At 44.9% G+C, this 15,261-nt stretch overlaps 2 non-coding genes across 2 annotated transcripts; one reads left to right on the top strand and one right to left on the bottom strand.

Moving 5' to 3' along the window:
• Positions 1 to 2,627: 2,627 nt before the first annotated feature.
• On the top strand, positions 2,628 to 2,699 carry trnag-ucc (transfer RNA glycine (anticodon UCC)). The gene has a single exon. It is a non-coding gene; the product is annotated as a tRNA-Gly (tRNA).
• Positions 2,700 to 10,836: 8,137 nt separating this feature from the next.
• Positions 10,837 to 10,918, bottom strand: trnal-uaa (transfer RNA leucine (anticodon UAA)). Its single transcript has one exon. It is a non-coding gene; the product is annotated as a tRNA-Leu (tRNA).
• Positions 10,919 to 15,261: the final 4,343 nt, after the last annotated feature.

The following is a 15,261-nucleotide window of genomic DNA, read 5'->3' on the forward strand; positions in this document are numbered from 1 at the left end:
ATTCCCAGCTTTTACAGATGGAATGTCCAGGAGAAAGTGTCACAGTCACGGGATGTCCCTCAGACCATTGTCAGGGAAGAGGGGAATCTGGTTACAATCTCATGGTCATTTGGACAATTAACAGATCCGTGTAATCACTGGGTGTCCGTCTGGGAAATGGATTGATGATGATGGAGAGGAGTTGGGTTCTCCAGAATTAGGTGGAATCAACTTGCAGTGCAGCTTGTTCAGCACCACAGCTCCAAACATCCCCTGTCTCCACCACCGACACTCAGTAACAGCAGTGTGGACCATAGACAAGATGGACTGGAGAAATTCCCCAAGGTTCCTTCCAGAGCAGCTTCCAGACCCACGGCACTATCATGTGGAATGCTGAACACAGCAGATACACGGGAACACCACCAGGTGACAATTCCACATCAAGACACTCCCCATCCTGGCTTGGAAATACATCTCAGTCCCACAAGTGCCATTGGTTGGAAATCCTGGAACTCCCTCCCTTACATCATTGTGGGTTTATCTGCACCAAATAACTGGCAGCAGTTCAAGGTAATAACTCACCGTCACCTTCACCAGAGCAATTATATCTGAGCAATCCGTGGGGACCCAGCGGCAATGACCCAAACACATTAATGAATCACAAAATAAAGCTCAGTATTTGGGACCCGTGTGCTCCAGGGCTGAGTATCTGAATAAATTGGATCGATATTCGAGAAAATTAAAAGGCGATTTCATTTGATTATCTCAGATTGTGAAGAGGCTTGAGAGGGGAGATGCTGAGAAATTAATTCTGTGGGTCTGGGAATCTGAAACACGATAACACAGTCTCAGGAGATGCTGGAAAAGCTCAGCAGGTCAGGCAGCATCTGTGCAGAGAAATCAGCGTTAATGTTACAGCATCCGCAGTTCATTCGGGTTTGATTGCCACCCTCTCAGGGTAAGGGGCAGGTTATTTGGGACTGAGATGAGGAGACAGCGCTTCACTCTAAGGCCTCTGAGTCTTTAATATTCTCTCTCCCTGAGGATTGTGGATGCTTCCTCACTGTGTACATTTCAGATTGGAGTAGACAGGTTGCCGGGGTCTCAGGGAGTCACGGGATTTGGGGAGTGGATAGGAAACGGGATTTGAAATCTCAAACCAGCTCTGATTGGATTGACTGCCAGAACAGACTGGACAGTTTAAACAGGCTGTATAGTCTCCTCCTGCTCACATTTCCTGAGCTCTTAGCTGTTTAATGAAGCAATTCCCAATCCCTTTGGATTTGGTTCCATGAAACCGTTTATCATTAAATCTCTGCAGCCCCCACCCTATTACAAACCATCTCATTCTTTCTTCAGCGTTACCCCCATTCCAATTGCTCAGAAATCATTACTTTTCTAACTTCCTTCTGCTCTGCTGAATCCCCCCACCCTCATAACACACGGGTTAACCTGTCCCTTCTCCCTATAGATGCTGCCTGACCTTATCAGATTTCTCAGCATGGCCTGTGTTTATTTCAGAGGGAATGACATCTCCCTGTTTCTGTGAGAGGATACATTCTCCAATCCGACTCCTTGATAATCCGTTTGTTCACAGAGAAAAGAGGGATCGCTCTGTCCAAATTCATAACATGCACAGAAGGACATCAATATATTGTGGTGGTATTAAAAATAAAACATTTTAAACCAAATGAAATCCTTGAGGAAATGGCATGTTGCAATGGGATCTGTAAGGGGCAGGAATTCAATCCGCCCTCCCCCTGTTGCTATTGGGTATGATGCTCCTGACCCACCAATACAGATCTGACTAAATGCACAAACAACCCCTCTCCATCCATTTCATTCACAATAAGGTCAATAACAGGATGAATTAAAGCAAAATACAAACTGTGATGAATGCTGCATGTAGGGAGGCATGTTTCTGTAGAGTTTATACAGCACTGAGATCAGGCTGTTCGGCCCATCATTCACATTCCAGTCTAACCGTTTGGACTCCCTCTCTAAAACTCTCCAATTACCCAGATCCCTGTCTGAATGAAGACTGTCTGTGTGGGGTTTGCACATTTTCCCAGGGTCTGCGTGGGATCCTTCTGGGTGCGTGGGTTTCCTCCCACAGTCCAATGATGTGCAGGTTATAGTGGGTTGGCCATGCTAAATTGTCCAGAGTATCCAGGGATGTGTAGGTGAGGTGGATTACCCATGGAAAATGCAGGGTTACAAGGATAGGGTAACGGGGGTGAGTCTTGGTGGGTTACATGATGGGCTGAATGGCCGGTTTCCACACTGTAGGGATTCTATGATTCCATGCTCCTTCCCATCTGCCTCTATGGATGAGGGAGACTATCACCTGACCCAATATCCCCTTCGGTGGCTCAATGTTTGCTTTGTTTCCAACAAAGAACTGCAGGTGCTGCAGATCTGAGAGACAGCACAGAAATTGCTGGAGAAACTCAGCAGGTCTGGCAGCATCTGTGGGGAGGGAACCTTTCGGATCCAGGGATTGTTCTTCAGAACTGAAGGCTTCTGATTCTGGTGCTGTCAGACCTGCTGAGCTTCTCCAGCAATTTCTTGTTTGGATTTCAGCCCCAATCCAGTTGGTGATGACCTTGTTAAGTGTTTTTGGGAATGGGGTGGCAGCTGGTAGTAGGGGGATGGTGGTGTAGTGGTGAGTATAGCTGCCTTCCATGCAGCTGATCCGGGTTCGATTCCCGGCCATCACAAGGCTATCGTCTATAAATAGCTTTCAAAAGCAACGCCCTAGAATAAGCAGAGAAAATAAATCTTTCATTCTGTGGTAAAATGGGTCTGTCAGATTGCTAATGGCTTTTCCAGGCGATGGTTCCTGTGAATTGCAGTGTGGAACCGGGCAGCATTGACGGCATCTCGGAAGCTTTCCTCTCTGCTGCTTCCCATTTCTTATTGAAATATTGGGTACAGCACAAGGATGGGTTTGTTTTGTTCGAAAAGTGAGAGACTGCTCTCGTCAGGAACCTGAAATAATTACAGAAGCCGCTGGAAACACTGAACAGTTCCAAACGCTTCTGAAGTGGTCGGCATGGAGGGTTAATGTGTCAAATCTGCACAAGGATAAAATAAACTCCGCCACAAAACAGAGTTCCTATGTTTTACAAACATTTGTATAACATTATTCTGAGCAATCAATTTCCCTTAAACCCTTCCAATGTGGAATACCATCTTTCTGACTCTCACTTTGAGAGATGTCCCTCAGTTAGCTCCTCCACTATTCTTTCCATTTCACTGGGGACCCGCTATCCACAGTCTCCAATCAAATGACCTGAACTCAGACACACAGAGATCTTAAAGAGTGACACAATGCAGATAGGAAGTTGATTTCATTTCTGTTTCTGAGTCCAATCTTCACTCAGTGAGACAGAGTCAGGTATTCAAGGCTCCAACAAGAGCTGGATTCTGCTTCTGGTGATTGTCTTCATTCAGTGAGAAGGAGGGCCGTGGGCCAGAAGGAGCTCATCATTGTCCTTCGGGTTGTCTGCTCAGTCTGCAGCATTGCAGGCCGTGGGAGCAGGGCAGTGGGAAAGGTACCTCGTGTGGACTCTAATAGGACTTTCCACACATTGTTCCAGGCCAGTTACAATGGAATTCTGAATGAGGATCGGAAAAATGCATTGATTGAAGGAGGAGGATCAGGGAAACAGGATAAAGCTGATGAGATCAGCAGGATTTCTCGGTCTAACTCTGAGCCATTCTTTATTTTCTGCTTCATAAATCTACAATCCGGAGCTCAATCCACTCAGAGCAATATAAGCTCAGAAACAAATCATTTATTACAACATGCCGAACTGATATCCGATGTAAATCTCATCTTATTTGTTAAAATTGGGCCCATGTTCCTCTGAACCCTTTTTAATTCCTACACCCACCCAGATACCTTTTAAATGTTGTAATTGTACCAGCCTCCACTACTTCCTCTGGCAGCTCATGCACACAGTGCCCTCTGCATGAAAAATGTTCCCCTTAGGTCCCTTTTATGTTTCGCCTCTCAACTTTAACATATGCCATCTGCTTCTGGACTTGCCTAATGCAGGCAAATCACCTTGCCTTTTTACCCTATTTAGGCCCTTTATGATGTTGTGAACCTCTATAAGGTTACCCCTCAGCTACTGACGCTCTAGGGATTATAACCTCAACCAATACAGTCTTACCCTCCAGCATAAACCCTCCAACCTTGGCAACATCCTTGTAAATCTTTTCTAAACAGTTTAAAGTTTCACAACACCCTTCTTATAGGAGGGAGTCCAGAATTGCACTATATACCAAAAGTGACCGAACCAATACCGCAAAATGACCTCCCAACTCCTTTACACAATTAACTGAGCAATAAAGACAAAAATTACAAACGCCTTCTTCACTATCCTATCGAAATGTTAGTCCACCTTCAACGATCTATGATGCTGCACTCCAGGGCTATTTATTTACCAACATCCCTAGTACATTGCCATTCAGTGTATAAATTGTGGTCTCTTTTGCCTTTACAAAATGCAGCACCTCACATTTATCTAAATTAATCTCCATCTGCCACTCCTCGGCCCATTGGCCCATCTGATCAAATCCCATTGTCCTCTGAGGTAACCATCTTCACTGTCCTTGATACTTCCAATTTTACTGTCACCTGCAAACTTCCTATCCATTCGTCCTATGGTCACATCCAAATCATTTATAGAAATGACAAAACAACAGTGGACCCAGCACCAATCCTTGTGGCACACCGCTGGTCACAGGCCTTCAGTCTGAAAAGCAACCCTCCCCCACCACCCTCTGTCTTCTACCTTCGAGCCAGTTCTCCACCCAAAGGGTAATTCTACTGCCCCAACATACAAGTTTGATAATATGACACCAGTATCAAAAGTACAACAAGAATCTATTCCTGATGCCAACAGGTGGGTCAGTTTCCCCCCGGTGCTGTTTACACTTGGAATATACCTGGAGCAGAGCAACACTAACCCAACTGGAGAGGGTGGCTCTGTATAAGGAGAGTCAGGGTGGAGTTAAAATTCAACAAATGCGATGAAATAAAATCAAAGATTAATGTAGGTAAGGCCGTCCAATTTGTTTCACAAATTATTACATAAGAGGCTGGATAAAAACTGAAGCTATTGTCATAAATGGCTCCAGCTCACCATGGAGAATTAATGTGCTCAGACTGAAAAATGCAGAGTCATCATAAATTACTGCAACTTGCAAACAGCAGAATTAAAATCCAATTTGCTTTTTTACTGTCAGGATGAATATTTTAATCATGTTGTTGTCTATATACGAATGATACAGACGGTCATTTATTATCGAGACAGAAAAGACAATCAATATTTTCTTTGACATCTAACTTGGATTTGGAGAAGATACAGTGGATGATACTGGCCAAGAGGATTATTTGTACAGACAGGCGAATAATAATGTCTCCAGGAAATAGCAGAAGGTTGTGGAGGGGAATGAACAGACTGAAGCCCGCTGTGATGGAGTTTGGTATAAAAGGCTAAAGAGAGACAAACTCGACCGAACTACAGAGTGTGAAATGTGAACATGGATAGAGTCACCTTGGTGTTCATGTGCACAGGTCTTTTACTGTAACAAGATCTGCTAAAGGGGGAAATAGAAAACATGTGGGATCACACAAATGACCCATTGAGGAAGGAGAAAGAAAATACATAAAGGGAAACCCGTGCTGTTCCTGGGGATCTGAAATCTAACCTCAGCAGGTCAGGCAGCATCTGTGAGAAGGGAACCAGAACCCATTTCTCCCACAACACTCTCCAAGGCACCAAGGGAGCTCCCTGATCTTGTTGGCTCTGTGCTAATTAACACTGCACACAGATATTAATCCAGTGGGTCAGCTTCTTAGTTAAACAGTGAGTTCCTGAGAGTGACGAGGCAGACCCTTGTATGTTGTTCACACCGACATGGTCAGTAAAATGGTATCCTGCCTGTCCCATTGCAAACACAGCTTCAGCTCTGACCATATTTCCTGAAACCCAGCACGGGGAGGAAACACTGCCTCCTGGTCTTAGGTTCTTTGCTGTAGGAAAAGGGGTCACTTCCTGTGATCTCCCTCTGACAACTCCATTGCTTTTAGTTTCTCTCACATGATTGGCTTTCTGTCCCTTCTGGTTTCATGGTCTAGTCACACTTCCCAAAGCTGAAGCTCCTGCTAAATGATAGATTCGGGCTAGGGCATCAGTAAATGGGAGAATTAGTACAGGGGTATGAGTAAATGGGAGAATTAGTACAGTGGTATGAGTAAATGGGAGAATTAGTACAGGGGTATGAGGAAATGGGAGAATTAGTACAGGGGTATGAGGAAATGGGAGAATTAGTACAGGGGTATGAGGAAATGGGAGAATTAGTACAGGGGTATGAGGAAATGGGAGAATTAGTACAGGGGTATGAGTAAATGGGGGAATTAGTACAGGGGTACGGGTAAATGGGAGAATTAGTACAGGGGTATGAGTAAATGGGAGAATTAGTACAGGGGTATGAGGAAATGGGAGAATTAGTACAGCGGTATGAGGAAATGGGAGAATTAGTACAGGGGTATGAGGAAATGGGAGAATTAGTACAGGGGTATGAGGAAATGGGAGAATTAGTACAGGGGTATGAGTAAATGGGAGAATTAGTACAGGGGTATGAGGAAATGGGAGAATTAGTACAGGGGTATGAGTAAATGGGAGAATTAGTACAGTGGTATGAGTAAATGGGAGAATTAGTACAGGGGTATGAGTAAATGGGAGAATTAGTACAGGGGTATGAGGAAATGGGAGAATTAGTACAGGGGTATGAGGAAATGGGAGAATTAGTACAGGGGTATGAGGAAATGGGAGAATTAGTACAGGGGTATGAGGAAATGGGAGAATTAGTACAGGGGTATGAGGAAATGGGAGAATTAGTACAGGGGTATGAGGAAATGGGAGAATTAGTACAGGGGTATGAGTAAATGGGGGAATTAGTACAGGGGTACGGGTAAATGGGAGAATTAGTACAGGGGTATGAGTAAATGGGAGAATTAGTACAGGGGTATGAGGAAATGGGAGAATTAGTACAGGGGTATGAGGAAATGGGAGAATTAGTACAGGGGTATGAGGAAATGGGAGAATTAGTACAGGGGTATGAGGAAATGGGAGAATTAGTACAGGGGTATGAGGAAATGGGAGAATTAGTACAGGGGTATGAGTAAATGGGGGAATTAGTACAGGGGTACGGGTAAATGGGAGAATTAGTACAGGGGTATGAGTAAATGGGAGAATTAGTACAGGGGTATGAGGAAATGGGAGAATTAGTACAGGGGTATGAGTAAATGGGAGAATTAGTACAGGGGTATGAGGAAATGGGAGAATTAGTACAGGGGTATGAGTAAATGGGAGAATTAGTACAGGGGTATGAGTAAATGGGAGAATTAGTACAGGGGTATGAGGAAATGGGAGAATTAGTACAGGGGTATGAGTAAATGGGAGAATTAGTACAGGGGTATGAGGAAATGGGAGAATTAGTACAGGGGTATGAGGAAATGGGAGAATTAGTACAGGGGTATGAGGAAATGGGAGATTTAGTACAGGGGTATGAGGAAATGGGAGAATTAGTACAGGGGTTTGAGGAAATGGGAGAATTAGTACAGGGGTATGAGTAAATGGGAGAATTAGTACAGGGGTATGAGTAAATGGGAGATTTGGTGGGAAACAATAAATGGGAGATTCAGTGCACAGCGCCATTACATTGGAAAACTGGTGTGAGTGTCAATATATGAGAGAATTGGAGCAGAGCATGTCTAAATTGGGAACTAGGGGCAGGAAATCAATAAGAAGAATTGTTGTTGCAAGCATCAGTTAATCGGAGATTCAGTTCAGTGTACCATCAAATTAAATAAAAATGCAGGTTGCCAATAATTGGAGAATTCATTCAGGTGCCATTAAATTCGAAGTGGGAGAACGAGGGCAGGATAACACTCAATGGGACAGTTGGTGCAGTTCCAGGATTTGTGCAGGATAGGGAAACAGGGGAAATAGCCATAAATAGAGTCATACAATCATAGAGATTTACAACACAGAAAAAGATCTTTCGGTCTAACTTGTCCATGCCACAATTTAAGAATTCTGGCAGAACTCCACTAAATTGAACCATTGCAAGGAACAACTTAACGGGAGAATTGGGCAAGGTCTTATCAAAATGTAATTGGACCAGCCTCCACTACTTCCTCTGGCAGCTCATGCACACAGTGCCCTCTGCATGAAAAATGTTCCTCTTAGGTCCCTTTTATGTTTCCCCTCTCAACGTTAACACGTACCATCTGCTTCAGGACACCCCCACCACAGGGAAATCACCTTGCCTTTTTAACCTATTGAGGACCTTCATGGAAGAATTGGTGCAGTGTAACACTAAATGGGAGAATTCGGGTAGGACAATACTTGATGGGAGATTTAGAGTAGGGCACCCAAAAAGCATTCGACGTTCTCAGTCAATATGATGATTGTGCAAGGCAGCACTGTGAGGAGAACTGGTTCAGGACTTCAGTAATTGGGGAAAGTGGTGCTCAGCAACACTGAATTGGAGAATTGGTGTGGGGTATCAGTAAATGAGAGACATGGTGCAGGGTGCTGATAACTTCGAGAATTGGAGCAAATGGGAGAACACGGGCAGTGAATCAGTAAATAGGACAAATGTTGCAAAGGATTGATGGTCTAGAATCAATGCAGTGCACCACAAAATGGGGGAGTTGGTGCAGTTCACCACGAAAGGGAAGATATGTGTAGGATCAGTAATTAGGAGATTTGATGCAGGGATCGCCAAGATTAGAGAATTCTGGCAGCTGGTTACTAAATGAGAGAATTGTTGCAGAGAAATACTGAATGGAAGACCTGGTGCACAGTGGAGCTAAATTAGAGAGTGGGTGCATGGCAACAGTAAATGGGAGAATTAGAGTAGCACACCCTTAAATGGTAGAATCGGGCTCAGGCATCAGTAAATGGGAGAATTAGTACAGGGATATGTGTAACTGGGAGATTTGGGGGGAATCAATAAATGGGAGATTCGGTGCACGGTGCCATTACATTGGAAAAGTGGTGGGAGTGTCAATATATTAGAAAATTCAAGCAAAGCATTTTGAAATTGGGGAATAGGGTCCAGGGAATCAATAAAAAGAAGAAATGTTGCAAGCATCGGTAAATTGGAGATTCAGTTCAGTGCATCACTAAATGATAAAAAATCACCATGTCACCCGTACGTCGAAGATGTGTATCAGGGAACAGGTAAATGTAAGGAATTGATGTAGGACAACAATAATTGTAGAATTCATGCAGGTGTCATTAAATTCTAAGTGGGAGGACTGGGGCAGGATAACCTCAGTGGGTGAGTTGGTGAAATTCCCGAATTAGTGCAGGATTGGTAAATGGGAGAATTGGTGCAGGGAAGCGGAGCAGTAATTACAACCTCAGAGATGTACAGCACGAAAACAGACCCTTCGATCCAACTTGTCCACACCGAAATTTAAGAATCCTGGCAGTTCTCCACGAAATTGGAGAATCATTGGAAGGAACTACAAAATGGAAACAATTGGGAAAGGACTTATCGAAATGTGAGAATTTGCAACAGGGCATCAGACACTGGGTGAATTAGTGCAGTTCAGCACGAAATGGGTGAGTTATGCTGTGTTGCACTAAATGGGAGAATTGGGGCAGGACAATATCTTTTGGAAGGTTTAGAGTAACGCACCCCTAAATTGGGCGAGGGCATCAGTCAGTATGGGGATTGGAGTGAGGCAACACTGAGTGGGCTTCAGTAATTGAGGGGAATGGTGCTAACCAACACTGAATTGGAGAATTGGTGCGGGCCATCTGTAAATGAGAGACCTGGAGCACAGTGGAGCTAAATTAGAGAATTGGTGCATGGCAACAGTAAATGGGAGAATTAGAGTAGCGCACCCTTAAATGGTAGAATCGGGCTCGGGCACCAGTTGCTGTGGTGAAACGTTGTTATCGCTCTCTGGTTTCCTTCATTCCTGTCCTGGTCAGGGAGGGTGGGGATTGGTCCCCTCCATCAGATGGAGGGACCAGCGCATTGTTGACCCAATTTAATCAAGAATGGAATTGGTCATCTTCACTTCTCATGGTTCATTGTTGTTCTGTTTTGTTGGATGTTACTTGAGCACTTTCTGGGACTTGACAATGCATTAAAGCTGCAGTATGTTTGGAAGCACGGTTTGGAATTGTCTCGCTGCGTACATGACACAGACGAATCGTCAACACTTTCTCTATTCTTCCTGCCAACAACTTTTCCCCCTTCTTATTTGCGAGATAGGAGTTTTGTTTATGAAACGTTCCAAGAACAGGAACAATCCTCTGAAGCCGTGTCCAATTTAAAGTGGAATGGTTGTCCCTTTTACACGGGAAGAGCCGTTCCTGGGGAAGGATTTTCCATGTGCTGTGTCCCAGGGCGGAGCAGGAAGCCGCTGATTGAAGCTGCAGGAGCCGCTTTCTGTTGGCAGCGGGGCCTTGGAGAGATTGGGGCCACAGCTGCAGACTCGGGAGAGTTCTCGTGGTTGCAGTTTCGGGACATGGTTGGTCTCAATGCTTGAACTGAAATAATTGAGGCTCGGTGCTGAGGGCGGGCTCGAACCACTAAACTTTCAGACAAATGTACTGACTATTTGAGACACAGAAACTGGCCATGCAGATATCCGAAAGCAGAGGGGTTGAGGAGAGTCCGACAGCAAGGACTCAAACTGTTTTCAGAGTCAGTCGGAATGAGTTTACCTGAGCAGCGGCAAACACAACAACGAAGACGCAGACGGCCTGCAGAGGTTCTGCTCTGATCAACTGTTTGTCGCGGAGCAACCGCTGGTAGCGGTGGGATTCAAACCCACGACTCGATAGAGACTGGAGCTTAAATCCAGCGCCTTAGACCACTCGGCCACGCTATCACAGAGGTGCAGAGCGCCAAAATCTCATTACTAGCGTTTCAGCATCGCTTCACTTCAGGCACGAACAGATCGCGCATTAAGTAACGAACGTGGTGCAATTTCGAAAGTATTTGAAAGGGTTTCCAAGGTTTGCACTGTTTGGACAATAGCACGAAGCTGAATTGGCTTCGACAGTTTTCCCTGGAGCTTCAGGGCTGAGGAATGGCCTTACAGAATTTTATAAAGACATTAGGCACTTGGACAGAGAAAAGAGTCAGGGAGTAATTTTTCACAAGGCACATGAGTTCAAAGCGAGATAACATTGGTTTAATGTGAGAACAGTAATATTTAAAGGGGATGTGAGGGACACTTGTTTTGAACACAGACATTTCCGTGTGTCCAGAATGAATTGCCATATTTAGGGACAGAGACTGGTGCCCTCACAACATTTCAAAGGCATCTGAAAGGGTTCGGATAGATAAGGGACACATTTTGGCAAATATTGGTTAGATTAATTTCGGTTACCTGTTTAGCAGTGGCAAGTTAGACAGCAGGGTCTGTTTCCGTGCTTGGCAACTCTGAGACGCTCCAGAAGCTGACACCAGCTTGAATAGACCATTTGCTTAAAAACGCGTGCTGTTTGTTACTCAGCGCATTTGGCTATTTTTCCTGGAGGGTGGAGTTTGGCCTGAAGAAAAATACCACACAAATTGTGTTACCCCCTCAGCACTCCAGCGAATCCAAAAACTGACAGCTCTTAGCGTGGAACAGAAGCATAACAGAAAAGGCGGACCCATTCCCAGACACACTGACATGCTGACTTTGAGGGAGTGCGATTCGTCTATGTCATGTCCTGCAGCGAGACAATTCCAAACCGTGCTTCCAAACATACTGCAGCTTTAATGCATTGTCAAGTCCCAGAAAGTGATCAAGTAACATCCACCAAAACAGAACAACAATGAACCATGAGAAGTGAAGATGACCAATTCCATTCTTGATTAAATGGGGTCAACAATGCGCTGGTCCCTCCATCTGATGGAGAGGACCAATCCCCAGTCTCCCTGACCAGGACAGGAATGAAGGAAACCAGAGAGCTAGAACAACGTTTCACACCGTGATTGCCCACCGTTTCACCACAGCAACACAAACCGGCGAGCAGATTCAGTGTAGGATCTGGTTTCACATCAGCAATGAAATATCAATCCCCACTCACTTTCAGGGAAAACGGTGCACACCGTAAATTGTCTGGAATATGAATCCCCAGCGCAGTCTGTTTGGTCCCCGGGTTATACTGCTGTACAGACTTTCATATGGACAAAGTCCTTTTCAAAGGGAGTGTTTGTGGCTGTCCATACGACAATGGCAGCTGTTGCCCTCACTCTCACTGCCGTTCCTGGCCGTGTACGGGTTGCCATCCTCACCTTGTTCCCGGGGATTCAGGGTACAATACTCTGCTGCAGAAAACCGGAGCGTTTAGGATCAGAAAGATGTGGAGCCCGTGTGCCTCCTGGAGTTGGTGTTGGAATGTTTGGCGGAGCTGGGAAGATGGTTTGCAGCATTTTCCTCACATTTCTGGGTGCCATCCTCAGGGCTGCAGAGTCTGTTGTGAAGCGCTGCTGTCCTGGGGCAGTTGGAATTGATTTGGTTTAATTCCCGCTCCTTCCGGTTTTTGGGGTTACAGACTGGGTCCAGATGAATCTGTTTATTGATGGAATCCGCAGATGAGTGTCCTGCTTCTAGAAATTCTCTGTCTGCCTTCTGTTTGCCCTGTCCTATTACTATTGTGCTGTTCTCACCAAACCTTGCCGTCTGGACGGATTGCTACTCGGGACAGCTGGTCCGTGACAATTCCTGACTGCCACACAATTTCTTTGCCAAGAATGGATATCCCCACGATTTCATTCCCAGATGTCTGGCACACACGAAATTCGCAACGAGGATATGTCACCAGGCAATTTGAAAAGCATACTCCCCTTTATTAAAATAAATTGCTGGGAACTGACAGTCAGACTCCTCTGAACACACTGGGTTACAACAGACACATAAACCGACAGCCTCACTCAGACAAAACTCCCCAGAACACAACACCCAATACCCATCATGTACAAACCTGGTTGTGTCGATTCCACGCAGCGACTGCATGAAACACTATATCGGAGAAACAGGCCGACAACTAGCGAGCTGCATTCATAAAGTTCAACTAACCCATAAACTCCACGGACGGCTGTTCCTTGGAGCTATCCACAGGGAACTGAGTGTCTCGGAGTCCGGGGCTTGGAACTTGGATCACATGACCGTCTGTGACACTGGTTACTTCCGGGTGTGACGTCACTCCTGAGAGAACACATGTCACTCCCGATTGCTCATTGAGAAATACATCCACCATAGCAGCGCAGAGAAATATTTCTGTTGTGTTTCTGGTGCTGATCCTGACATGTCCTCTAGTGCTGATCTTATTCTGTGTTACCTGATGGATCGGTGCGTGTTTCCGTGATCGGATTGTGGGCAGTCATCTGCGGTTTGGCTGCAATAATGTGCGTTGGAAACCCAGGTCCACCAGTCTCTATTTTGTTTTTCACATATTATGCAGAATTGCAGCACAGTAAAGTATCAATTAATATTGGGAGATGACATACAGAGGCGTGTGAAATGCAGAGGTTTTAGTGACACTTGTACAATGGTTAGAGATTACCTTCATTCCGGAGATAAGGATGCAGAATGGGTTTGGGAAGAGATTAGGAAGAGTGAGGAAAGAACTCACCGGCAGATGCAGTTTACAATCCCACTCGCAGTAACCACAATGTGAAATAAAATGTACAAGAAATAAACACTGTGTGTGAGTGGTAAAAGATAGCAATAAACATGGGTGGGTTTAATTCCCCGCTCCCACTCCCGGTTCCATTGTAAAGGAAGTTTGGAGAACAATAATCAATAAATCACATCTGTCCCATAGAACATCGCGAGTCATATCTTGGTCATCGATTACTTTACAGGTGACTTAGTCTCTGTCTTTTCTTGGAAACCATCTCTTTCATTGTGAGCATCAGGAAAGGCCATGCATTTTGCCAGAAAACAAATGTCACTGACCTTTATTTGTTTCATATCCAAGAACACTCAAATCAACAGCTCCCTTGGTCAACTCTACCGCCCACTTTAGCAAAGAAATCTGGCAAATTGACAGTTTGATTTTCCTCGCAATAAATAATTGTGACTCCGTTTGCCTGCAGTCATCTCTTCCTAACTTTGTGCTTTCCTTCGTTTACAGTGGGGTTTAGCATCTTCCAACTGACAGCAAAGATATTAGAGCAGTTGGAAGCATTTTCGCCGATCAAAACGGCGAGTTTTCAATGAGATCACGGGCTGATTTGTTTAATCCTCAACTCCCCTTCTCAGCCTTATCTCCCTGGCCCTTGATGGTGAATTGACTAAATGTCTGTCTATCTCAGCCGTGAAAATACCTCGCCGTGAGGGCCCTCTGTTGGAATGAATTCCACTGATTTGCTACCCTCTCATAGAGAGAATATCCTCCCCATCAGAGTCTTCAATGTTTGACCCCTTCCGCTGTGATGAGGCCCTCTAGTCCCACATTATCCTGGGTGTAAATCAGAGCAGAATGAACCCCTGAAGGTAGATCTACACTCTCTACTGCCAGCTGGGAGTATTTGAAAACATTTAATATTTTGATATCTGATTAACCAATTAGAGCTGATTTTTCACATTAGATTTGCCAATGGAGAGTCTTCTTCAAGAGCACTACAATGGCTGTAATTCAGCTGGTGGTGTAAGTGCTAGTCAAACACAAGGACACTCGGTGCACTGCTGTGTTTATGAAGCTCTCTGCACATGAAAATGGATCCTTCCCATCCCCTTTACCTCTCATCAATGTGGGTGTCATTCAACTTGATCTCCCAGCATCCTCCTCCGTTCTGAACCAAGAGAGGGTGACAGTGAATACTGGGGTCATGCTGCGGACAGGACAAGCCAAATACTGGTGTTTTAGGTTACAACTCTCCATTCTAGGAGAAATATTAAGGCGAGCGTGTGCAAGTGTGTTCGTGGCAGAGTGATTAAGGCGATGGATTAGTAATCCATTGACGTTTCCCCATACAGGCTCGATTCTTACGACTGCATCTTGAACAACTTCCTGTACGGTGCTTTTTCGCCCAAACTTCAGAAAGCGCAAGACAGGTCAGTTATTTGGTTAGACACAGGCTGCTCGAGTTCCTAATCAGAAATAACCCACACTCCAACCGTTATTTTTGTTTCTCTTTTCACAGATACTGCTAGACCCATCGAGCTCCTGCAGTATTCTTTGAATGTACTGCGCAGAAGTGCTGCTTTTCATTCGATTCCTTTAATCCCAG

The sequence above is a fragment of the Chiloscyllium punctatum genome, chromosome 41, assembly GCF_047496795.1.
Source record: "Chiloscyllium punctatum isolate Juve2018m chromosome 41, sChiPun1.3, whole genome shotgun sequence".
Classification (NCBI taxonomy): domain Eukaryota; kingdom Metazoa; phylum Chordata; class Chondrichthyes; order Orectolobiformes; family Hemiscylliidae; genus Chiloscyllium; species Chiloscyllium punctatum.